The sequence below is a fragment of the Gopherus flavomarginatus genome, chromosome 10 (assembly GCF_025201925.1).
Source record: "Gopherus flavomarginatus isolate rGopFla2 chromosome 10, rGopFla2.mat.asm, whole genome shotgun sequence".
NCBI lineage: Eukaryota > Metazoa > Chordata > Testudines > Testudinidae > Gopherus > Gopherus flavomarginatus.
The window spans coordinates 43408517-43434214 of record NC_066626.1 but is presented as its reverse complement, the minus strand read 5'-3'; the positions used below and the strand labels follow the sequence as shown (position 1 = coordinate 43434214).

At 45.1% G+C, this 25698-nt stretch overlaps 1 protein-coding gene across 1 annotated transcript in view; it reads left to right on the top strand.

The window, feature by feature from the left end:
* MYO3B (myosin IIIB) overlaps positions 1–25698 on the top strand; it is a 390911-nt gene that overhangs the window by 128016 nt on the left and 237197 nt on the right. The window lies entirely within an intron of this gene.

The window sequence follows — 25698 nt, the reverse complement described above, 5'->3', positions numbered from 1 at the left end:
TGAAGAGAAGGAAAAACAGAGAAAACATGAACTGGAGTTGGCCAAAGCTGGGCTGCATGTGCCAGCCAACCCTAACAACCCGGCGCCAATTATTGCTCCACAGCACAGGAAATTTCCCACCTACAAGGCAGGTGATGACACCGAGGCCTTCTTGGAAAATTTTGAAAGAGCCTGTCTTGGGTACAGCATTCCCGAAGACCAGTACATGGTAGAATTGAGGTCACAGCTCAGTGGACCTTTAGCAGAGGTGGCAGCTGAAATGCCTAAGCAGCAAATGAATGACTATAAACTTTTTCAAACCAAGGCCAGATACAGAATGGGGATAACCCCAGATCATGCCCGTCGGCGTTTCAGAACCCAAAAGTGGAAACCAGAGGTGTCATTTCCCAAACACGCCTACTACATTGCAAAAAACTATGAGGCCTGGATAACAGGAAACAACATTCAAACCTTGGAAGAACTGCACCTCCTCATACAAATGGAGCAGTTCTTGGATGGTGTTCCTGAAGACATCACACGGTACATACAAGATGGAAATCCCAAAGATATCGCTGAGGCGGGGGAAATTGGAGCCAAATGGATGGAACTGGCAGAAAGCAAGAAAGCTACTGTCAAGGGGAATGATTACCCCAGGGGGCACACAGACCATAAACCCTACAACCGAGGACAGCCAAAGACCCCACATACCACCCACGTAAAGCCACAGATACCCTACCCTTCAACCTCACCAGTCTCCAGTAACTCACCTCGGCCCAGTGACCCATCAGATGGAAGATGCTTTAAGTGGGCCAACTGTCCCACTTATCAAGGCCAACTGTCCCTAGAACACCATGCGAGTGCAATTCATTACACCACCATCACACCAAAGATCCCCAGGCCCGGATGCCTCTCAGATACCCTTGGAGCGAAGGGAAAATTTGAGAGTGGGCGGAAAGAAGGTTACTGCGTGGAGAGACACGGGGGCACAAGTGTCAGCTATCCACCAATCCTTCGTTGACCCCAAATTCATCAACCCAAAGGCCAAAGTTACAATTTACCCCTTCATGTCACAAGCTGTAGACTTGCCTACAGCTCAACTGCCTGTCCAGTACAAAGGCTGGTCAGGAATGTGGACTTTTGCAGTTTATGACAATTATCCTATCCCCATGCTACTGGGGGAAGACTTGGCCAACCAGGTGAGGCGGGCCAAGAGAGTGGGAATGGTTACACGTAGCCAAACCAGGCAAGCTTCCAGACCCATTCCTGTTCCTGAGCCGTCCACAGATGCCCCGTCTGTGTTACCAGAGACCTAGACAGAGGTAGTGGACCCGGATTCCATGCCAACCACTGAAACAGCCACAGCACCTCCAGTCCCAGGCCCGGAACTGGAACAGCAACCAGCACCAGCCATTGCAACCCCATCTTCAAACTCAACGCCAGAGGGCGCCAGCGAGCCAAAACTGGCAGAAGCAACAGACAGCCATACCCAAAAGGCTCAGCCAGAGCCTGAAATACCCTCAGGTGCACCAGCGGAGAGCGGTTCACCAGCAACGGAAACAACCCCATCACCTACATCGCTTCCAGAGGGACCAAGCCCAAGTCCACAGTCTGAGGAAGAACTGGTGACCCCAGCCTCAAGGGAACAGTTCCAGACTGAGCAGGAAGCGGATGACAGCCTTCAGAAAGCTTGGGCGGCGGCACGGAGCACCCCACCGCCTCTCAGCTCTTCTAATCGATCCCGGTTTGTTATAGACCAAGGACTTTTATACAAGGAAATTCTTTCCGGTGGACACCGGGAAGAATGGCAGCCGCAAAAACAGTTGGTGGTTCCAACTAAGTACCGGGGGAAGCTCTTAAGCTTAGCCCATGATCATCCCAGTGGCCATGCTGGGGTGAACAGAACCAAAGACCGGTTGGGGAAGTCCTTCCACTGGGAGGGGATGGGCAAGGACGTTGCCAAGTATGTCCGGTCTTGTGAGGTATGCCAAAGAGTGGGAAAGCCTCAAGACCAGGTCAAGGCCCCTCTCCAGCCACTCCCCATAATTGAGGTCCCATTTCAGCGAGTAGCTGTGGATATTCTGGGCCCTTTCCCAAAAAAGACGCCCAGAGGAAAGCAGTACGTACTGACTTTAGTGGACTTTGCTACCCGATGGCCAGAAGCAGTAGCTCTAGGCAACACCAGGGCTAACACTGTGTGCCTGGCCTTAACAGACATCTTTGCCAGGGTAGGTTGGCCCTGCGACATCCTTACAGATTCAGGGTCTAATTTCCTGGCAGGGACCATGGAAAAACTGTGGGAAACTCATGGGGTGAATCACTTGGTTGCCACCCCATACCACCATCAAACCAATGGCCTGGTGGAAAGGTTCAATGGAACTTTGGGGGCCATGATACGAAAATTCATCAACGAATTCTCCAATAATTGGGACCTAGTGTTGCAGCAGTTGCTGTTTGCCTACAGGGCTGTACCACATCCCAGTTTAGGGTTTTCACCATTTGAACTGGTGTATGGTCACGAGGTTAAGGGGCCATTACAGTTGGTGAAGCAGCAATGGGAGGGGTTTACGCCTTCTCCAGGAACTAACATTCTGGACTTTGTAAGCAACCTACAAAGCACCCTCCGACACTCTTTAGCCCTTGCTAGAGAGAACCTAAAGGATGCTCAAGAAGAGCAAAAGGCCTCGTATGACAGACATGCCAGAGAACGTTCCTTCAAGGTAGGAGACCAGGTTATGGTCTTGAAGGCGCAACAGGCCCATAAGATGGAAGCATCATGGGAAGGGCCATTCACGGTCCAAGAGCGCCTGGGAGCTGTAAACTACCTCATAGCATTTCCCAATTCCTCACTAAAGCCTAAAGTGTACCATGTTAATTCTCTCAAGCCTTTCTATTCCAGAGATTTACAGGTTTGTCAGTTTACAGTCCAGGGAGATGAAACAGCTTAAGGCGATGCTCATGTCTGACCCTGTGCTCAGGGCCCCGGACTTTGACAAGCCATTCCTAGTAACCACAGATGCATCTGAGCGTGGTATAGGAGCAGTGCTCATGCAGGAAGCAACAGATCACAACTTCCATCCTGTCGTGTTTCTCAGCAAGAAACTGTCTGAGAGGGAAAGTCACTGGTCAGTCAGTGAAAAGGAATGCTATGCCATTGTGTACGCCCTGGAAAAGCTACGCCCATATGTTTGGGGACGGCGGTTCCAACTACAAACTGACCATGCTGCACTAAAGTGGCTTCATACTGCCAAGGGGAACAACAAGAAACTTCTTCGTTGGAGTTTAGCTCTCCAAGATTTTGATTTTAAAATTCAACACATCACAGGAGCTTCTAACAAAGTTGCTGATGCACTCTCCCGTGAGAGTTTCCCAGAATTCAGTAGTTAAAAAGTGTTCTTAAAATGTAGAAGTCTGTTAGTTATATACTTAGGAGTATATGTAAAGGTGTATGTGTTGTATTAATCTGTTTATTTTCAAGTTCTAGAAGGAAATCGCCGCCAGTGAGCTTCCCCACTGTCTGCAATTTGGGGGGCGTGTCATAAACAGATAGCTAAGGGTTAATGTCTCTTTCACCTGAAGCACCTGACCAGAGGACCAATCAGGAAACCGGATTTTTTCAACTCTGGGTGGAGGGAATTGTGTGTCTGAGTCTTTTGTCTGCCTGCCTGCTTTCTCTGAGCTTTGGAGAAGTAGTTTCTACTTTCTAGTCTTCTGTTTCTAAGTGTAAGGACAAAAAGATCAGATAGTAAGTTATATGGTTTCTTTTTTTTGGTATTTGCATGAATATAAGTGCTGAAGTGCTTTGATTTGTATTCTTTTTGAATAAGGCTGTTTATTCAATATTCTTTTAAGCAATCGACCCTGTATTATATCATCTTAATACAGAGAAAACATTTGTATGTATTTTTCTTTCTTTTTATATAAAGCTTTCTTTTAAGACCTGTTGAAGTTTTTCTTTACTTCAGGGAAATTGAGTCTGTACTCACCAGGGAATTGGTGGGAGGAAGAAATCAAGGGGAGATCTGTGTGTTGAATTGCTAGCCTGATTTTGCATTCCCTCTGGGGGAATAGGAAAGTACTTTTTGTTTCCAGGATTGGGAACAGAGAGGGGGAGTCTCTCTGTGTAGTTTCACAGAGCTTGTGTCTGTGTATCTCTCCAGGAGCACCTGGAGGGGGGAAGGGAAAAAGGATTATTTCCCTTTGTTGTGAGACTCAAGGGATTTGGGTCTTGGGGTCCCAGGAAAGGTTTTTCAGGGGGACCAGAGTGCCCCAAAACACTCTAATTTTTTGGGTGGTGGCAGCAAGTACCAGGTCCAAGCTGGTAACTAAGCTTGGAGGTTTTCATGCTAACCCCCATATTTTGGACGCTAAGGTCCAAATCTGGGACTAAGGTTATGATAGCCTGCGGGAGGTCCTTTGGCGTACTCGCCGCCAAATCCGCGGGACCGGCGGACCTCCCACAGGCACGCCGCCGAAGGCTACCTGACTGCCACCCTCGCAGGGACTGGCAGGGCACCCCCCGCGGCTTGCCGCCCCAGGCATGTGCTTGGAGCGCTGGTGCCTGGAGCTGCCGCTAGTCTCTTGCAATACAGACACTGTCCCAAAGTAGGTCTAATACTTAGACCTAGATATCAGTCATTTCAGCTCTGCAGTGTGTAACAAGACTCTCAACTGAGTCTAAATTAGCTCTTTTATTTTACCATGGAAAGAGGAAGGGTCAAATGGTCATTGTTAAGCTCCAGTGATTCTCATCTGGCATAAGGGCCAAACTGGTCCCTTGCCAAGCTCAGTATTGGGTTATAAGGAGATATAAAGCTGGCACAGTTCAGCCAGACCCAGGGATCTGGCCCATTGACCTTGCTAGACCTTTTTCTTACAATACATTTGTTTTGTAGTGTGTAGAGATGATATGTATATTCCTAAGTGCCAAGTGGTTATTCTCTCTCTGGCTACGTCTACAATTGAGCTGGGAGGTGTGATGACCAAATTGCGTAGACATACACATGCTAACTCTCCTTGAGCTAGCGTGCTAAAAATAGCAGTGTAGCAAGGATAGCAGAGGCAGCAACTCAGGCTAGCTGCCTGAGTACATACGAAGGGGGTCTGAGTGGGTACATGTTCACTTGGCTAGCCCAAGCTGATACAGTACACTGCTATTTTTAGTATGCTAGCTTGAGCAGAGCAAGTGCAGATCTGTCTACACAAGCTGGGACTCTCTCCTTCCAGCTCAGATGCAGATATGCCCTATGACTGGTGCTTGTGGGCTCAGGTGGTACCTTTATTGGATTTCTTCCTAGAGGACATAGAATAAAAAGAGGCCTCTTCTGTACTGCATGATGGGAAAAATCTCACTAAGCACATGCTCTTCTGATGGAGAGGAGATATAAACCTCCTTTGTGTTCATTCTAGCTGCATCCAATTTTAGCAATTCCTTGTCACATTTGGAATTTGGTTTCCTCACTGCAATTCTAGCCCCCTATGTGCTTCGTCTGGCAGAAATCTGGGTGCCGCAATGACCTGTGTAGATGGCAAAAAGGGGAGCATATTCAGAACCTACAAAGCTGAGGACAAAATATACTTCTTGTAATATTAGGTCATCAATTGAATGACCTACTGGTTCTAGCGAAGAAAAATCTGAAAGCCAAATATGACCAGGAGTGTCTGAGGGGAGACCAATAAAATAGAATACATCCTGTGACTGAGGAAGGAAAAAGTGAGCCCTGACTTTATCCTGACTTCATCATATATTCAGCAGGATTTTTAAAATCACATCCTGTTAGCCTAACGCTGCTTCCATTGAGGTCAGTACTAAAATTCTCAATGGGAAGAGTTAGGCCAGCAATGAGTGTTCTGGAAAATGCCATCTGTTATTTTTAAATCCCTCACTCTTCAAAGTAATGTCCACCTGTGTGTGGCGAGCCAAAACCACATGAGATGTTCCCGTAGACATTTTTTTTCAAAGCTTGCAGATGTGGTCTCTTATGGTTACACCTTTCTTTATAATTTCACAGTAACTGAGCTTTTCTGAGCTTTCAAACACTTGTTGGTATTTAGATTACATGATGACCAGTGTTAAAATCCAACGGAAAGAGGACTTATTAAGAAAAAAGTTGTTGTTGACATTCCAGCATTAGAATATTTCTCTTGTCATTAGGGAAGATTAATAATTTATGGTACTGTATTTGCTACCAAATGGCAGATTATTGCAGACATAAATGTGTTCTGTGCAATAAAATTAATATTTTGCATGTGACAATTGACCATTGTGTCATAAATTAAGTCCTTCATCTTGGTTTCTGATTGTAGCTGAAGGAAAAGTAAAATATGTTATTTCTCTTGATGTGGTGGTTTGCGATACAAGACCTATTTAACCTATTACATACAGTCACAGAGTGTGCTTTCACTGAAAGGGCATCGGTATGCAGCTCTGTAGACAGTAATGTCTGTATCATGTGCGTCCTTTTGAATTAGGACTGAAACAGAAATGCTGTAGGAAAATCTGCCACCTTTTTCCCTATATTTTTCAAAACGGGAGTAGCAGTGGGGGGATGGGCAGGAATAAGAACAGGAGGCAGGGAGACCTCAGGGAAAGGGACACATCATCATTGGATCATTATTACAAATGTAATTCATGATGTGCCTGTTCCCCTCCACCTGTCTGCTGCGTGTGACTAACCAGCATCTGCCAGAGAGCTTCATAGAAGACAGAGGCAGGGATGAGCAGTCAGAGGCAGGTGGTGTAGAGAGGGAACAAAGAATAGAAAATTAACCACTTAGAAACCTTACAAAAGAGCTTACTTTTCACTTCCAGCTTCCGGGAACCTGATGTTTGGTCTCCTTCAGTGCTGATAACAGGGAAGTATTGACTTAATCAGAATTCTTCTTATGAGTTTGATGGAAATGATAGTGCTGATCATTAAAAATTTCTTTTTCCTGAAAGGATTAAAATGTCTTAGATGAGGCTTTAATATAATGTATCGTGCCTGTATGCTCTGTGCTATCCCTAGGCACTCATTGCCACTCAGTCTCTATTCACTTTAAAAAATGATTTTATATGGATTTAAAGCTGGTGAAAAATGCTGGATTGATGGTACTAGAGAATGAAATTCTTTGTTTCTCCACAGAACAGGTATGTAGAGCAGAACACACTTCCCCACAGCAATCTGCCATTGCACTTCAGCCATTGTTTATTAATTGAATTATTGTACCACCCACAGGCCTGGGTACTCTTGTGCTAGGCACTGTACAAATATATAATGACAAGACAACCCCTGCTCTGAAAGGTTTATACCATCTCAGTATAAGACTATAAACAACAGGTATATAAATCAAGCGGATGGGGAGAGCACAAGGAAACAATGAGATGAAACTGGCCAGCAGGAAAAACATTGGCTAGAGCAAGTCACCTGAGGGTGAAAGAGAAGATTAATTTCAATGCCTTAAACAATCCTAAATCTCACTCTTGAGATGTGCACTAAAGGAGCAAAATAATCTCAGCTGTGTTGGTGGTTTTCATGATGCACTGTATACATCTGTGCACTAGGAATTGGAGCCCACCAACTCACTCCACATAGTCCACTGGAGAGCCCCCACTTTTGGTCACATTCTGTACTGAGTCAAATCCAAATTGGCAATTTGAAAGTGAAAGGATCCACATCTGATTTAGTCATTCCCACTGAGATTATAACTGAGCTGAATAGAAACTTGTAGCCGTAACCACTTCCATGTGCATTTCATTTTCTAAAATTGTTCCTTTGTGATAAAATTCAGTAGAACCTGCTTTACAGTGAAGTAGCTTCACTATAATTAGCATGTGACTCTCAGTGGAAAAGACCTAACTGGTGCAGGGCAATTGCATGAAAGCCCACTCCTGCCCTGATGGGCTTAAACCAGCCCTGGGAGAGGGTGGTGGCAGGGGAAAGGCTGGGCTGATTGGAAAGCAGCCACAGCTGTGGCTGGCTTAATGAGGGCCCAGCTGGCCCTTATAAGAAGGCTGTGAGGCAGAGGCCTAAGAGAAGTCTCTCTCCAGGCTATGAGAGGAGCAGAGCCTGGCTGCCTGCGTGCAGAAAGGGTACTGGGAGTGAAGCAAGGCTGGGGAGAGCCAGGAGAGCTCCGGGCTGGCAACTCCTCAGGGTGCAGGGCCTGGTCCAAGGCCCATAGAGGTACTGGGAGGAAGAGGAAGGCAGCAGGTCAGAACCCGCTTGCCTATGATGAGCGGCTTTTACGCTACAGTCTGTCCCAGGGAGCGGGGGCTTGGTGATGACTGGCAGTAGTCCAGACTGAGGCAAGATGGGGATTAGAGGGTTGGGGGTTTCCTAGAGAGGGGAGACCCATAGAGACGGCGTGGGGTATTGCCAGGGGGCAGTTGCAGGGTAAAGGGGCACCAGGGTGTGGGAGGGACACCGTGCCAGCAACAAGTGGGACAGTGACGTGCAGAGGGCACTCCGGAGGCTGGAACAGAGCTAATTTCCACAGATGACCAGCAGGAGGCGCCACAGGAGTGAGTCCTGCACCTTTACAGCCCCCTTTAATCTTCCATGCAAGAAGGACTTCTGTATTCTGTAAGAACCATACTTGAGTTTTTACAACATGCACATCTAACAAGAGAGCGATTTGCAACCCTTGTAAGATGTGCATGCAGTGAAAGATACAGTAGAGCTTGTACAGGATGCAGAAACTCCGGAAAGGCTGGAAGTGGACATAGATGAAGCTTGCTTTGTCTTGCTATTGTGGGACCCCAGACTCAAGAAACACTAACTGCCATAGTTCCTTATAATCTAATATGGGCATCACTATAAAGGGAGCTTAATTCCTTGGAATGCTTTGACAAAACACAGGACTTCACTTTTTATTCATTGCAGGTGCATTTTCACTAGGAGTGAGTTCCTTACAAGTGGTTTCCACTCTATTTTTTTCTTAAATGGCATCACAAATCCATAAAAACTAAAAGAGAAGAAGATGCCAAGTATCTAACACAGTATCTTTTTGCGTGTGTGTGAGAGAGAGGGAGAACTTCAGATTTATTGTAAACGCACACATGTAACTGATTCAAGTGTTCGGAAATGTTTGAACTGTCATGTAGACCTGGTTTTGCTGATCTTGCCTTTTAGTGTTTTTCCACTCCCCAAACAGCAGGGGGTAACCAAAGGTAGATTAATTGAGGATGGTCGTGCCTTGGATTTTATTAATTTTTCTGTTTTGTTTTGGGGGCTTAACCCTTTGTTTTTAAGACTTTTTTTGACCACGCAGAATTATTGAAACAATAAATATAAATCTTACCCTGAATCATCAAGGTAGTACAGTGAGAGCCAAGCAGTAATGAGGTGTAGCAGCTAACGTATCGGCAATTAATAATGGGCAAACTTATAAAGGTTTGCCACTGTCTTGGACTGGGCATGAGTGGTCATGCCTAACAGTTGGAGCAGTGGTGGTCAGAGTTGGAAACAGGAGTCTGAGCTGAACGGGCTGGAGGAAGGCTAGAAACAAGGCAGGCACAGGAGCAATCACTGCTGCAGGTGTAAGCATTGAGCAATATCTGGCCAAGTGCTACTGCTGGTCTTAAGAGCAGTCCTGACTGTGCTGCTTGGTCAATCAGGTGATTTGGCTATTGAGGAATTTCGGCTATGGTTGGCTAATAGCTGACCCCAGACCCAGATGTAGGTCCTCATTTGTGAGAAGTTTGGATGAAATTTATTCAGACTTGGGTGAAGAACTATCTAAGCCTTATTAGTTTGCAAATTATGCTGGGACAATGGACTTTCTTGCAGCATTATGGCCCTTCTACCTCCAGTTCTGACTGGATCCAGAAAGTGCACTTTTTGAATCCCAGGAAAGTTTCTGTGTGGATTGGGGCATTTCTCATCACAACTGGATCAGGGTTGCCTATCCACAGGCATTTAGATATCACATTTATGGATGCAGTGTAAATGCCTGGATAGACAGACCTATAGCAGTGACTGACACTTTGGTGAGTGTAATGTGTGTCTGTTATGACACTGTGTGTGCACTGCATCTTCTCACAGGAGAAGATATATTCTCTTTTGTTAACTGCTGCACCTCCTACAGACATCTGCGACACAAAGACACTCTGTATTCTCTCATGGAAACTTTACTTTTGTTCTTGTTTTTGTCCACTTAATTTAAATAAAGGTTATTCTGCATTTTGTGTATCTAAAAACATAATACCTTGGATTAAAATATTCTTGGAGGTATATTGTTTTGTCCATGAAATGCTGGAAATAAAATATAGTATGCCTAAAAATATGTCTGGGGCCTGGATCCACTCACTAAATCATTTTTTTTTAAGAACAAATTTGTAGCTATGGAGGTTGTAATCACTCTGGTTTAAAAAAAGAATTTCAAAAAGAAACACTAATGCTAGTCTAATCTGTTTTGGCTGGAATAATGAGGGGCATTAGTAATTGTTTTCTCTTTCCGAGCTTACAAAATATTCAGACCACTGTTGGTGCTCTTATAAAATCTATTTCATTCCATTTATTCATTAGCAAATATTTGTTCATGACTGCTGATAAATAGTTCCCCCTTTCAGTCATCTGATTTGCCAGTTGTGAAATGGCAGTTTACATTGTTGAGACACAGCAATTCCAACAATGTTATCATCCAAGTGCAAGTAGTCAGTGAATTTTTAGAGGTTATCTTAGACAGGCCTATGTGTGGGTGTCTGCTCTTGTTCCCCGCTAATAAATGCTTCATCTTTTCCTGTAATTGTGGCAGAATGGAAATGGTGCTTAGGAGCCTGGCTGTGAGATTGCAGCAAATGGCTGCAACCTATGTTTAATGTAGTGACACTAATGAATTCTGAGAATTAATTTTCAGCAAAGAAAGCATGATGGAAGATACTAGAATTTCAAATTAAGTAGTGGATTGACTTTCATCAAGGCCAACATGTACTATATTTGTTTCCTTTTCAACCCCTGCTTACCCCTCTTTTTTATTTTATAGGCACACATACCAAATCTGAAAATCATTTTAGTGTATCTTATATGACACTCATTTTGTAATGGATTTTCTAGACAATTTGTACAATGAGAAGTAGGAGTCCCACAGCTTTGATTTTCATTTATAAATTCCATGGGCCAAACAAATTTAATTTGCAGGTGCAGTAGGCTTGGTGTTTTTAGTTTTAGTTACAGTACAGTTGATGTTGGACTGATCATGTTACTTAGACTAACTGTCCAAATTGGTCCAAGATGAGAACATATTTTAATTGAAGCCTTTTGTTACTTCAGAGAGCAGTTTCCTCAGTGATATGAACTTTTAAATATATTTTTGATAATGCAACACACATTTTGATTTGTTCTTGACAATAAGACAGATAGCACTGTGGTTGGTCCATAGCTGCCTCTGAACTACTGTCTTTTAAAAACATATAAAAGAAAACACTTCAGGAAGTAACTCATGAGAATGTTAGCAGAACCAAACCATGAGAGCAGTATGAGAGTATACAGGACTTCTGTTGTAGGTTATAAAGCCCAGGATTTTAATCAAGAAAGTGGTGCTAGGCTTTCTCTAGATGTTCATCTTTTAAAAGTAAATGTCTCTGTATTTCAAAGGTATGTGCTCCTGCTTACTTTTTTCCTGACTTTGCCAGATTTCCTCCCCAGATTTTAATCCCTCTTAAATATTCAAATATTGTTTCCCTGCTTCAAAATAAGCTATATGAACATATGGAATTTGTACAGTCCAGTTTCCATTGTGAGTAGGAACATACACACAGCTGAAGGGAAGGAGAGCCTTAATAACACAACAGGGACAGGTAGATCATAGACTTTAAGGTCAGAAGGGACCATTATGATCATCTAGTCTGACCGCCTGCACAACGCAGGCTACAGAATCTCACCCACCCACTGTCATAAACAGATAGTTAAGGGTTAACGTCTCTTTTACCTGTAAAGGGTTAACAAACGGGGAACCAAACACCTGACCAGGGGACCAATCAGGAGACAAAATACTTTCAAATCTCGGTGGAGGGAAGCCTTTGTTTGTGTTTTTTGGGTTTGGTTTTGTTCTCTCTGGGTTCTGAGAGTAACCACACGTACCTACAGGCTCTCTAATCTTCTGTTCAAATTTAGTAAGTACAAAAGGTAGAAAGGCGGTTTAGTCTTTTTGATTGTTTTTCTTTATTTGCAAATGTGTATCTGGCTGGTAGAGTTCTAATGTGTATTTGGCTGAAAGTATTTTAAATTGTATTTCTGCTGGAGGAGGCTTTTTCTCCAGTTTCTATAAGCTGACAGACCCTGTAACTTTTACCATCTAAATTGCAGAGATAACTTTTACCTTTTTTCTTTCTTTTTATTAAAAGTTTTGCTTTTAAGACCTGTCTGGTTTTTTCCCCTTGTTGAGGCTCAAGGGAATTGAGTCTGTACTCACCAGGGAATTGGTGGGGAGAAGGGAAAGGTGAATTTCCTTGTTGTTTTAGATTCACGGAGTTTGAACCTGTATTGCCTCTGGGTGAAGGGAAAAGAGGAGCGGGGAGAAGGTAACATTCCTCTCTGTGTGGTGATTCAAGGAGTTTGAATCACGGTGATCTCCTGGTGTACCCAGGGCAGGAAAGAGCTAGGAGGGAGGAAGGAGGGGGAAGGGAAATGGTTTATTCCCCTTTGTTGTGAGACTCAAGGAATTTGGGTCTTTGGGTCCCCAGGGAAGGTTTTTGGGGGGACTAGAGTGTATCAGTGTGACGAACTGGGAAAGTTCTTAATGTTTTCTCTGAATACTGTGTTGGTGCCTCAGTGTCCCCATGGAAGTTCTTAAGTATCTGGCAGAGCAAAGGGCCAGTGCACCTAAATGCCTGACACTCTGTCTCCTAGCAACTGATGGCCTGGACCCCTCCTCTGCAAAGGTGCCAGCTGAAGGTGTTGGAGACAAAGGGATCAGGTGACCTCCTGGCCCGGGAAAGGGACTGAGGAGAGAGGAGGGGCTGGGAGGGGTTGTTAGTCTGGAGCTGGCTGGGGTCAAGGGTGGAGGGCAGACCTGGGGGTCTGGCTCACTGCCCCCCAGAATGGACCCAGCCGAGGGGTCCGGTTCGCTGTATCTACAAGCTCTGTTTTAGACCCTGTTCCTGTCATCGAATAAACCTCTGTTTTACTGGCTGGCTGAGAGTCACGTCTGACTGCAAAGTGGGGGTGCAGAACCCGGTGGCTTCCCCAGGACCCCGCCTGGGTGGACTCGCTGTGGGAAGCGCACGGAGGGGCAGAGGATGCTGAATGCTCCAAGGAGAGACCCAGGAGGTGAAGCCGTGTGAGCTTCTGGCCCTGAACAAGTCTGCTCCAAGGGAGAGGAGGCTCCCCAAAGTCCTGACTGGCTTGGTGGGGAGCAGTTCCAGAGCATCGCCCGGGGACTCCGTGACAACTGGTGGCAGCGATGGGATGTACTGCACCCCGTGAATGGCGCTGCTTGCAGTAAGTGACTGGGGAGCAGTAAAACAAAGGAGGGATAATGAGGACCAGGCGTGCTGAAGGCTCAGAGATGGACGGTTTCAGGGGGCAGTTAACCTCTGGGAGTGTGTGACCAGCGAGAAGGACTGTTGGAGTAACGGGGTCCCCCTGAGGACTGCAGCAAGCAGTCTCAGGGGCGGAGGAGCTTGCTGCTCGACCCTGAGAGAGAGAAGGATTTTTGCAGTAGCAGGGTTCCCCTAGGGATTGCAGGAGCAGTCCCAGGGGCAGAGGAATCTGCAGCTCGACCCTGGCAAAGAGGTGGTGATCACGAGAAGGGCTGGCACACCAGGGGTTCTTCCTGGAAACCATGGGGGAGCCAAGAGCACACAGGCCTGTGAGTCCAGAGCCACTTCAGAACGGTGAAGTGATGGCCTATCACCATCTCCTTGAGAAGGACATTGTGATCCTGTGCACAAAGAAAGGGTTACGCATGGGGAAATTCACCAAGGCACAGTTAATCGTGCAGTTGGAGGAGAAGCACCGCTCTGAGGAGCAGATTCCTGGCCCAGATGGGGCTACAAGAGGATCTGAGAGCAGCTGGAGCATCAGCCAGGCATCCCCGGGAGTCTGGTCCCCAATCAGACAAGGGTCTTCACGATTGGGTTTCCCATCAGGAGACTGGAGACGGATGGGATGGGAGCAGAGCCCTAGAGAGCGAGAGGACCATGAGAGAAAGCAAGAGCCCGAGGAAAAGCTGCAGGAGAAGCAGCAGCAGCGTGGACTGGTGATGGTGGAGCAGAGAGACAAGGGGGCTGCCCAGGGGTCAGTGGGGAAACACGCCTGCGGGGGCGAGACCCTGGGACAGAGAGAACTGTGGTGGTGCAGCCCCAGATGCTGAGGGACTGTGGGACCTGGGTGAAGTTCCCTGGGGTGAAGCCCCTCGCCCTGCCTATGGCCCAGATCCCTGTGGAGACCCAGGAGGGGTCGGGCTGGCTGGTAGTTGGGGTTCTCCAGGATATCGGCCCGGAGGCCCTGTTGGGGGGTGACTGTCTTCCCATGGGACAGGATCCAGGCCCCGCTCCTGTAACGGCCGAGGGTTTAAATTCAAATCCAGGGAACCAATTGGCTAGGATGGAAATGGTCAGTGAAAATGCAAATGACCTGGCTGGCAGGGGGGAGGGGCTGCTGGGCTCAAGATACCTGCCTACCTATAACCAGCCCCCTGGGGCTGAGTGGGAGGGAGAGATGCTCCCCAGTCCCCTGCACACCGGAGAGGGGGCTCACGCTGGCTCTGATGCTGTGACCAGAGCAGAGAGCTCGCTGCCTGCCCCCACTGGGACTGCAAGGGCAGTGCTGAGCATGGGGGGAGCTGAGACCCCAGCTGAGTGGGGGGACACCCAGGCAGGGCAGGTCAGCTGCCAAACAGGTTTGCCTGGTCCAAACGTGCTGCTGGGAAGTGATTGCACAGCAGGAAGGGAGCTACCAGGGACAGGGCTCAGGGGGGTTGTGACCCCAGGTCCAGCCAGCGAGACGGAGCAGGTCCCACTCCCTGCCCCAGCTGCTGAATCCCAGACTGAGCTGCAGAGGGATCCCTCCTTGGAGAAGCTGAGGGAACTTGCTGCCCACAGCACTGCAAACCCCCTTGGGGAAGGCTGCAGGGACAGAGTCCTGCAGGAGAAGGGATTCCTGTACCGGGAATGGGCTCCCCAAGGGGAAGTAGAACTGGGGGGAATCGGGAGACAGCTGGTGGTGCCCCAGGAATCCACAGGGTTCTTCCCTTTCGAGCTGCTGGATGGGAGGAGAGTGAGGGGACCCCTGGACCCGGAAAGGAAGGATTGGGAGGAGAAGGGGGAAGACCCCCTGGGGGATCTCTTCCCTGAGGTGGGAGCCAATCTCCCCATCAGGTGTTCCCCATTCAGAGTCACTGGGAAAGCAGCCCAGAACTTGGAGAGAGAGGTCAAGGACCTGCTGGCTTTAGATGGGATCCAGCCATTTTACAGCCCATGGGCCTCACCCGTGGGGCTGATCCCCAAGGGAGACAGGATGATCTGGTTTTATGGGGGCTATCAGAAGCTTAAAGCCATCACAGTGTCCGATGCCCACCCTATGCCTAGGCCTGGGGAGATTCTAGACAAGCTGAGAGGGATGGAGAACTTGGCCCTGGCAGACACTGATAACATGTGCATCTTTAGCCAGACCTGGGAGGAACTGGTGTCCCAGGTGAAGAGGGGGCTGGGCTGCCTCAAGGAGGTGGGACTGACGGTAAAAGCTGAAAAGTGCAAGGGGGGATGGCAGAGGTGTTGTGTCTGGGCCACAAAGTGGGAAGCGGCTTCCCAAGCCCAGAGCTGGCCAAGGCCAAGATGGGGGCTCTTAACCAAGAGAGCCTGAATTGCAGCCCAGAGTGCTGGGAGAAGACCCCGTCCCAGTTTGAACCCCAGGGGTATTGGGGTAGCAAAAGGGTTCAAGCCGCATAAACCTTCCCACATGCAGCCGGCCTGCAAGTGCCATCAAGCACACCCGACCTAAGAGAGGGCGTAAGACTGGACTGTCCTGGTGTAACTCACACCAAGGGATGGTAGAGATGCTGGGGCATCCATGGGAACCTTGGTGGGTTCGAACTTCCCCAGGTCACTGGCTGAAGTGACCTCGCTCAGTTCGGTCTCAAAGGGGGGAGAGATGTGACGAACTGGGAAAGTTCTTAATGTTTTCTCTGAATACTGTGTTGGTGCCTCAGTGTCCCCATGGCAGTTCTTAAGTATCTGGCAGAGCAAAGGGCCAGTGCACCTAAATGCCTGACACTCTGTCTCCTAGCAACTGATGGCCTGGGCCCCTCCTCTGCAAAGGTGCCAGCTGAAGGTGTTGGAGACAAAGGGATCAGGTGACCTCCTGGCCTGGGAAAGGGACTGAGGAGAGAGGAGGGGCTGGGAGGGGTTGTTAGTCTGGAGCTGGCTGGGGTCAAGGGTGGAGGGCAGACCTGGGGGTCTGGCTCACTGCCCCCCAGAATGGACCCAGCCAAGGGGTCCGGTTCGCTGTATCTACAAGCTCTGTTTTAGACCCTGTTCCTGTCATCGAATAAACCTCTGTTTTACTGGCTGGCTGAGAGTCACGTCTGACTGCAAAGTGGGGGTGCAGAACCCGGTGGCTTCCCCAGGACCCTGCCTGGGTGGACTCGCTGTGGGAAGCGCACAGAGGGGCAGAGGATGCTGAATGCTCCAAGGAGAGACCCAGGAGGTGAAGCAGTGTGAGCTTCTGGCCCTGAACAAGTCTGCTCCAAGGGAGAGGAGGCTCCCCAAAGTCCTGACTGGCTTGGTGGGGAGCAGTTCCAGAGCATCGCCCGGGGACTCCGTGACAATCAGGCACTGGAATTCCTGATTGGTGGCAGCTTATCAGATCTAAGCAGATAATTAAGCTTAGAGGAATTCATGGTAGTACCCCAACTTTTGGACTCTAAGGTTCAGATTGGGGAAAGATACTATGACACCCACTCCTGTATCAAACCTGTGTCTGAGCCACTGAAGTCCTCAAATCATGGATTCATAGACTCTAGGACTCGAAGGGACCACGAGAGGTCATCGAGTCCAGTCCTCTGCCCTCATAGCAGGACCAAATACTGTCTAGACCATCCCTGATAGACATTTATCTAACCTACTCTTAAATATCTCCAGAGATGGAGATTCCACAACCTCCCTAGGCAATTTATTCCAGTGTTTAACTACCCTGACAGTTAGGAGCTTTTTCCTAATGTCCAACCTAAATCTTCCTTGCTGCAGTTTTTAAGCCCATTGCTTCTTGTTCTATCATTAGAGGCTAAGGTGAACAAGTTTTCTCTCTCCTCCTGATGACACCCTTTTAAATACCTGAAAACTGCTATCATGTCCTCTCTCAGTCTTCTCTTTTCCAAACTAAATAAACCCAATACTTTCAGCCTTCCTTCATAGGTCATGTTCTCAAGACCTTTAATCATTCTTGTTGCTCTTCTCTGGACCCTCTCCAATTTCTCCACATCTTTCTTGAAATGCGGTGCCCAGAACTGGACACAATACTCCAGTTGAGGCCTAATCAGCGCAGAGTAGAGTGGAAGAATGACTTCTCGTGTCTTTCTTACAACACACCTGTTAATGCATCCCAGAATCACGTTTGCTTTTTTTGCAACAGTATCACACTGTTAACTCATATTTAGCTTGTGGTCCACTATGACCCCTAGATCTCTTTCTGCCGTACTCCTTCCTAGACAGTGTCTTCCCATTCTGTATGTGTGAAACTGATTGCTTCTTCCTAAGTGAAGCACTTTGCATTTGTCTTTATTGAACTTCATCTGGTTTACCTCAGACCATTTCTCCAATTTGTCCAGATCATTTTGAATTTTGACCCTATCCTCCAAAGCAGTTGCAATCCCTCCCAATTTGGTATTGTCTGCAGACTTAATAAGCGTACTTTCTATGCCAACATCTAAGTCATTGATGAAGATATTGAACAGAGCTGGTCCCAAAACAGACCCCTGTGGAACCCCACTTGTTATACCTTTCCAGCAGGATTGGGAGCCATTAATAACTACTCTCTGAGTATGGTTATCCAGCCAGTTATGCACCCACCTTATAGTAGAAGATTTCAAGATGCAAAGAGTCTTCCAGCAAGTGACCCATGCCCCATGCTGCAGAAGAAGGCGAACCCCCTCCAGGGCCTCTGCCAATCTGCCCTGGAGGAAAATTCCTTCCCGACCCCAAATATGGCAATCAGTTAAACCCTGAGCATGTGGCCAAGACTCACTAGCCAGAGACCCGGGAAAGAATATCTGTAGTAACTCAGATCCCACCCCATCTAACATCCCATCACAAACCATTAGGTATATTTACCACTAATAGCCTAATTTTGGCAATTAATTGGTCTTTGACTATACCATCCCCTCCAAAAAATTATCAAGTTTAGTCTTGAAGCCAGATGTGTCTTTTTCCCCCACTACTCCCCTTGGAAGGCTGTTTCAGAACTTCACTCCTCTGATGGTTAGAAACCTTCATCTAATTTCAAGTCTAAACTTCCCGATGGCCAGTTTATATCCATTTGTTCTTGTGTCCACATTGGTCCTGAGCTTAAATAATTCATCTACCTCTCTGGTATTTATTCCTCTGATATATTTGTAGAGAGCAATCATATCTCTGCTCAGCCTTCTTTTGGTTAGGCTAAATAAGCCAAGCTCTTTGAGTCTCCTTTCATAAGACAGGCTTTCCATTCCTTGGATCATCCTAGTAGCCCTTCTCTGTACCTATTCCAGTTTGAATTCATCATTCTTAAACATGGGAGACCAGAACTGCACACAATATTCCAGATGAGGTCTCACCAGTGCCTTGAATAATGGTACGAACACCTCCTTATTTCTACTGGAAATACCTCGCCTGATACATCCCAAGACCACATTAGCTTTTTTTCATGGCAATATCACATTGGCAGCTCATAGTCATCCTGTGATCAACCAATATGCCGAGGTCCTTCTCCTCTGTTACTTCCAACTGATGCGTCCCCAGCTTATAACATGACCTTGCACTTTTCACTATTAAATTTCATCCTATTACTATTACTCCAGTTTACAAGGTCATCCAGATCTTCCTGTATGATATTCCGGTCCTTCTCTGTATTGGCAATACCTCCCAGCTTTGTGTCATCTGCAGACTTCATTAGCACATTCCCACTTTTTGTGCCAAGGTCAGTAATAAAAAGATTAAATAAGATTGGTCCCAAAACCGATCCTTGAGGAACTCCATTAACAACTTCCCTCCAGCCTGACAGTTCACCTTTCAGTTCGACCTGTTGATGTCTCCCCTTTAACCAGTTCCTTATCCACCTTTCAGTTTTCATATTGGTCCCCATCTTTTTCAATTTAACTAATTCTTCCCCATGTGAAGCCGTATCAAATGCCTGACTGAAATTGAGGTAAATTAGATCCACTGCATTTCCTTTGTCTAAAAAATCTGTTACCTTCTCAAGGAAGGAGATCGGGTTGGTTTGGCATGATCTACTTTTTGTAAAACCATGTTGTAATTTGTCCCAATTACCATTGACCTCAATGTCCACACAAGCTTAACAGTCTGCTCATAAAGATCCCTTTGCAGGACTGGGGACTAAGGCAGAGAGATGAAGACTAGTGTATCAGTCACAAACACTAGAAGTACCCCTACTAGTATATGTCCACTGGTTAGATAAGGAACTACTGTACTCATGAAATCTTTATGCTTTATTTTTCCGCATACTTTTTTCCTGTATGACCATGCAGTGGAACCTACAGCTTCTCACCTGTAACAGTGCTCAGCTTCATGTAAATTGTATCTCAGTAAGAAAAAGTTACTCCTCTGTGAGGAAATTAATTTCCTTGGCTTCTAGTTGGGCTTCTTCTGTCACGTGTTTTTTTTTCAGGCTTGTGAAGCAGAGGAACATACAGTTACCTCAGCAGCTTCTCCTGCTGCTCTGGCCAGCCCAGGTTCACTTGGGAACTGTATATTAAATAGCCCTCTGCTGAAGAACAGTGCCAGGATAGTAACAGTGCCAGCGTCAGCTTGGGAAGCAACTACATTATTGAACACCAGTAGTGACTCTGACAGCCTGTCCCATCCTCTTCCATTGAACACACAGCTAAAGGCCCAAGAAAAGTTGTTTCCGAGACAAGTTCGGAGGAATATGTAGCACATATTCAGTACAGCATTATAGCAGCAACTGCAATTTGAGTGGCAGTGCACAGAAGCACAGCATATGAATATATCCCAGAATATACAATATTTCTATCTCAAAATAGAGGAGATGCTAGCAATGGGCTAGTTGCTGCTGGATCTGCTATCTTTTTAAAAAAGTGTAAATGAATCATAGTGAATCATAGACTATTAGGGTTGGAAGGGACCTCAGGAGGTCATCTAGTCCAACCCCCTGCTCCAAGCAGGACCAATCCCCAGATTTTTACCCCAGTTCCCTTAATGGCCCCCTCAGGGATTGAACTCACAACCCTGGGTTTAGTAGGCCAATGCTCAAACCCCTGAGCTGTCCCTCCCCCCTATCCCCTAAATATTCCTCTATCGCCCTTGATGGTACAAAAACTCCAATTAAAGTCATGTGGCCATCTGATGTATGGAACTTTCCCCATCTTGTGAGTCAGCTAAGTAACCCATCCTGCGTAATCCAGAGACCACAGCTCTGACTGATGCCAAGAGCTCTCATCCAGCTCTGCAAACAAAGTCAGTTGAATTTGAGCTGAACTTGCTGGGGTAGAAACCAATATATTGAGATCACCCTGTGGCTCCTGGCAGAGTTCGGGCCTATCTGCAAGCTGAAGCTCAATAATCTCCAAGAGTTATATGTAGCACCACCTGTGAAAGATGTCCATCCCTCTCATAGGTGGTGCAAGACAGTGAAGAACAATTCAATGTCGTCTTACTAAGAAACTTCTCCTTTTCCTCCAGGACAAGATTCTGGTGGCTGGCCACAGTGATCCAGGTTTTCATCACCTCCAGACTGACCAGTGTGTGTGTTAACAGTCTGTAGCGTGATGAGTTCACCTCTAACTCAAGTAAAATCCTAGGTGGCAACGGATTTGTTACAATATCCGTGACTTTTGATATTTGGGGATTTTTGCTCATCAGTAGAGAGTGGTAAACAGCTGAACAAACTTCTTTATAAGCTGCAATGAGGAACAGTGGGCTGCACAGAATACAACAGTGAAACACAGGGCCAGAGCAGTGGATAACTTTATTCTCCACAGGTTGCCTGATGTTGTTATATTGATATTATTCATCTCGTGCCCAAAGTATGTTAGGCACTTTCTATTTATTTAGTTATTTAGAGTTGTTAAAATATTAACAAGAAGGACACAATCTTAATCGTCAGGCACTTATGACAGGTTATGGAGACAATAACACTAAATCTAACAACTGACCCCTCTCATAAAAGTCAACCTCTCAATACAGTCCCCAAAAACTTCCAGCTACCATACAAGCTTCAAGCCTCTCTCTCTACAAAACTTTTGAATTAACAATAAAATAGGTCCCAGCCCAACTGCTTGCAGTCCAAATAGACAAAGGAGAGGGGCAGAGCATTTAACATACACTGAAACTCTTGCTAAATACAGCCTCCAATAATGATTGTCTCTAGCCATGTCACATTATTTGATTCTTTCTCCTAGAAGCTTGCCTACAATTTATCCCATCAAGTTGTTCCTTGTTTTCCGCACCAGCCCCCTTTTACATGCAGAAACTGAGTATTCTGGAAGGTAAGTCCTGGTTCATGGGACAATGAAATGTATCTTTGATCATACTGTTGCTGCTTTCACGGCTGTTCTGAGTTGCTTCCTCCAGGGGGGCTTTTATAGGTCAGCCTATGTGACGTGCTGGTTGTGGCTCTGCCCTCCCCTGCCCCTTAGGAGGCAAGAAGAAAGGCAGGCACTGGGGTCCTGTTGTCTCAGAGGGAATCTGGACCAAGGTGGGACCTTCAAACACAAAAGGTGAAATCCCAGCTCCATTAGCAAAACTCCCATTGATTTCAATGGGCCTGGAATTTCACCCACAATGATTATTTTAAAAATATTCTTTAAAGAGTGGAGTTGGTTTACAAAGATGGTGTAGTGTCTCCAAAATGTGTCTTATTTCTGACATTTCTACCATGACTTTCAGGATCCCATCTGGGAGAACTGGCTCCAGAGCTTGATACATTTTTCTGACTATTCTTTCCCATATCGGAGCTTCTAAGTCCATAGAATAAAAAAAATGTAGGGCTATGAGGGGCCTTGAAATCATCTCGTCTATCCCCCTGCACTGAGGCAGGATTAAGTATACCTAAGCCATCCCTGCCAGGTGTTTGTCTAAGCTATTCTTAAAAACCTCTAATGACAGGGATTTCACAACCTCCCTTAGTAACTTATTCCAGTACTTAACTATCCTTATAAAGTTTTTCCTAATATCTAACCCAAATCTCCAATGCTGCAAGTTAAGCTGATTACTTCTTGTCCTTCCTTCAGTGGACATAGAATACAATTGATCATCAGCCTCTTTATCACTGCTCTTAAGATATTTGAAGACTGTTACTCCTGAGTCGTCTTTTCTCAAAACTAAACATGCCCAGTTTTTTAACCTTTTTTCTTAGATCAGGTTGTCTAAACCTCTTTTCATTTTTGATGCTCTCCTCTAGATTCAGCCCAATTTGTCCACATCTTTCTTAAAGTGTGGTGCCCAAAACTGAACACGGTATCTCAGCCAAGGTCTCATCAGTGCTAAGTAGAGTGGGACAATTACCTCCTGTGTCTTACATTCCTGTTAATACATCCCAGAATATTTGACTTTTCTGCAACTTCATCACATTGTTGGCTCATGTTCAATTTCTGATCCACTATAACAGCCAGATTCTTTTCTGCTGTACTATTGTCTAGCCAGTGATACCTAATTTTGTATTTGGAAGAAAAATATCAAATAAACAAAGTATTGGGCTGTGCACTGATCTTTACTGAATTTCATCTTGTTGGTTTCAGACTAATTCTCTAATTTGTCAAGGTCATTTTGAATTCTAATCCTGTCTTCCAAAGTGTTACAACTGCTTCCAGCTTTGTGTTAGCCCCACATTTTATAAGCATACTCTCCATTCCAGTATTCAAGTCAGTAATGAAAATGTTGAATAGTTCTGGACCCAGGACTGACCCCCTGCAGGATTCCACTAAATACGTCCTCCCAGTTTGACTCTGAACCATTGATCATTATACTTTCAGTATGGTCTTTTAACCAGTTGTGCACTTGTGTTATAGTAATTTCATCTAGTGCACATTTCTGTAGTTTGCTTTGAGAATGTGGGACTGAGTAAAAAGCCTTACTTAAATCAAGACATATCACATCTAGTGCTTCTCCTCCATATTCACTAGGCCAGTAGCCCTGCCAGAGAAGAAAATTAGGTTAGTCTAGCATGATTTGTTCTTGACAAATCCATGTAGGCTTTTACTTATCACCCCATTATTCTCTAGGTGCTCACAAATTGATTGTTAAATAATTTGTTACAATATCTTCCCAGGTATCAAATTTAGGTTGACTGGAAATTCCTTGGGTCTCCCTTGCGACCCTTTTAAAGATAGGCACTATATTTTCCCTTCTCCAGTCCTCTGGGATCTCACCTGTTCTCCGTGAGTTATCAGGGATAATCATTAATGGTTCCGAGATTGCTTCAGCTTGTTTCTTAAATACCCTAGGATAAATTTTGTCAGGCCCTACATCTAACTTATCTAAATATTTTTTAACCCGATTGTTCTCTATCCTGCCTTATGTTCTGTCCTCCTCGATGTTAATAATAATTGTGTTAAGCATCTGGTCACAATTAATTAATTAATATTGGCTCGTTGTCTTTGTAATTGCATTAAAACTGGGAGAATAAAACAATACCTCTAACTTCTATTTTTTACTATATTTTTGTGACATTTACCAGAATACCATGACAAAACCACAGTATAGTGTAGGTAATTTTAGAATATACTTGCATGCAGTACCATGGACAGTTGGATGTTTCAGCTCTGGGCCATCCCTATATGTAAGACCATCTATCAGAAGCTCTAGGCCTAGTCAGCAGAGTTTCTCTAGACTTCCACTAGTGTAACTCGGAGCAGAAGTTGTCGTAGTGTCTGCAAGACAGTAAAATAAAGTTTCTATGCCATTAGTGCTTTTAACAGCACTTTAGCTATCCCATTTCTTGTGCAGACTTCACTCTAACCCTTACTGTTTTGTTGTCTTAAAACAATTGGAATGTTGTCTTTGAACTTAGTATGTCAAGGGTGGTAAATGTCAAATGAATTCAATATAAACTTTCAGTACCAATTCCCCATGGTAGACATTTGAAATAAAGTGAATCACTAGTTCTATTTAATAAGGAATCTGACTTTGAACACCTGATAGTTTTGTGTTTCTCTCATTTTCATTATAGTATTAGCTCTCCATTTACAAACTCACACACAAAAGAGAAGGGTATACATTTAAATGGAGATTGACATGCCCAATATTTTATATGTGAGTGCATTCACTTATAAAAATCACAGATAAAAACCCCCCAAACAAAACAAAACAAAAAGGACTCAGAACATGTAAAAGACAAATGACTGATTTTTCTTTCATGCAGGACAGGAGTGGTATTTATAGCTCTGCAGTCAGAGGAATGGAGATAATGTAGGTTCTGTTGGTTTAGTTTTTCTGTCAGGAAGCTCCAGTTCTAACAGATAGCAAAACTCCCCTGACCAATTGTAAAACTGACAGAACATTTTACAGACTGTCCGTTCTGGACTAGATGACGGTCAACAAGAAGGGCTCTAAAAATGGTCCTGATGAACCACAATTATTAAAGTTATTTTGAAAGACTGATGTTGCAGGATTATTCTGGGAACCAGGCTTCAATGTTCTAGAAAATATTCAAGGTGAGGCTGAGCTTTAATAATTTGCTAGTGCATTTTGTAATAAACTAAAATGTGTAATGTTTTAGATATAATTTAAAATCTGCAGATTTCCTATTGGTAGACTATTGAGTGCTATAAAAGGTATGAAAGTTTCATTGCACTTTTTTTGTAAAATGGTATCCTCTGCTTGTCAAATTTCCTCATGTAAAGGAAAGACTTCTTTAATGTATATTTGATTGCTTCATGAAACATCGGTAAATACGAAGTGTAAAAACATTTTAATTTTAAAGCATCTATTCAGACAATCTCATCTTGGACTGGAATCCAGTAGGAGTTCCCTGAAATGCTAGGATTGTCATATATACTGTAATATAGTCTCTTTTGCTGATTCTCAAATGATCTTAATTTTACAATCACAGTATAATTACTGAACTAAATAAAATTGAACAAACTAATACAAAAAGAAATTAAAGGACACTTTTGAAAAAAGTCTGATAGTTTAAAAGCATTTCTCTGTTTGGAGCATATTATTCTAGCTTTACTCTGCTACTGGCACGGAATTATACTTCTTATCATGGCTTCCTAGATTTTAGATCTTTGACAGTACACTATGATATTTATTAGTTAAATTCCATGTTAATTTAATAAGCTCTGTCTGTTTGCTCATTACGAGATCACCTGACCCCACCAGTGATTGAACTTGCCCATCCTGGTTTGTATTTAAGTCTGAGTCATTTGTTTCTTGTCTGATCTATATTAAGTAGGTTTGCTAATTTACCTACCACGGTTCTTATACTAATACCCATCACCATAGTATGTGAGAACCATTGAAAATGTTATTAGTTTATTAAAAACTTGGCATCAAATTGTTCTGAGCAGTGTTCACTCACTCATTTATTTTATTGGGCTAAATCCTGCAGTCGTCACTCAATCAGAATT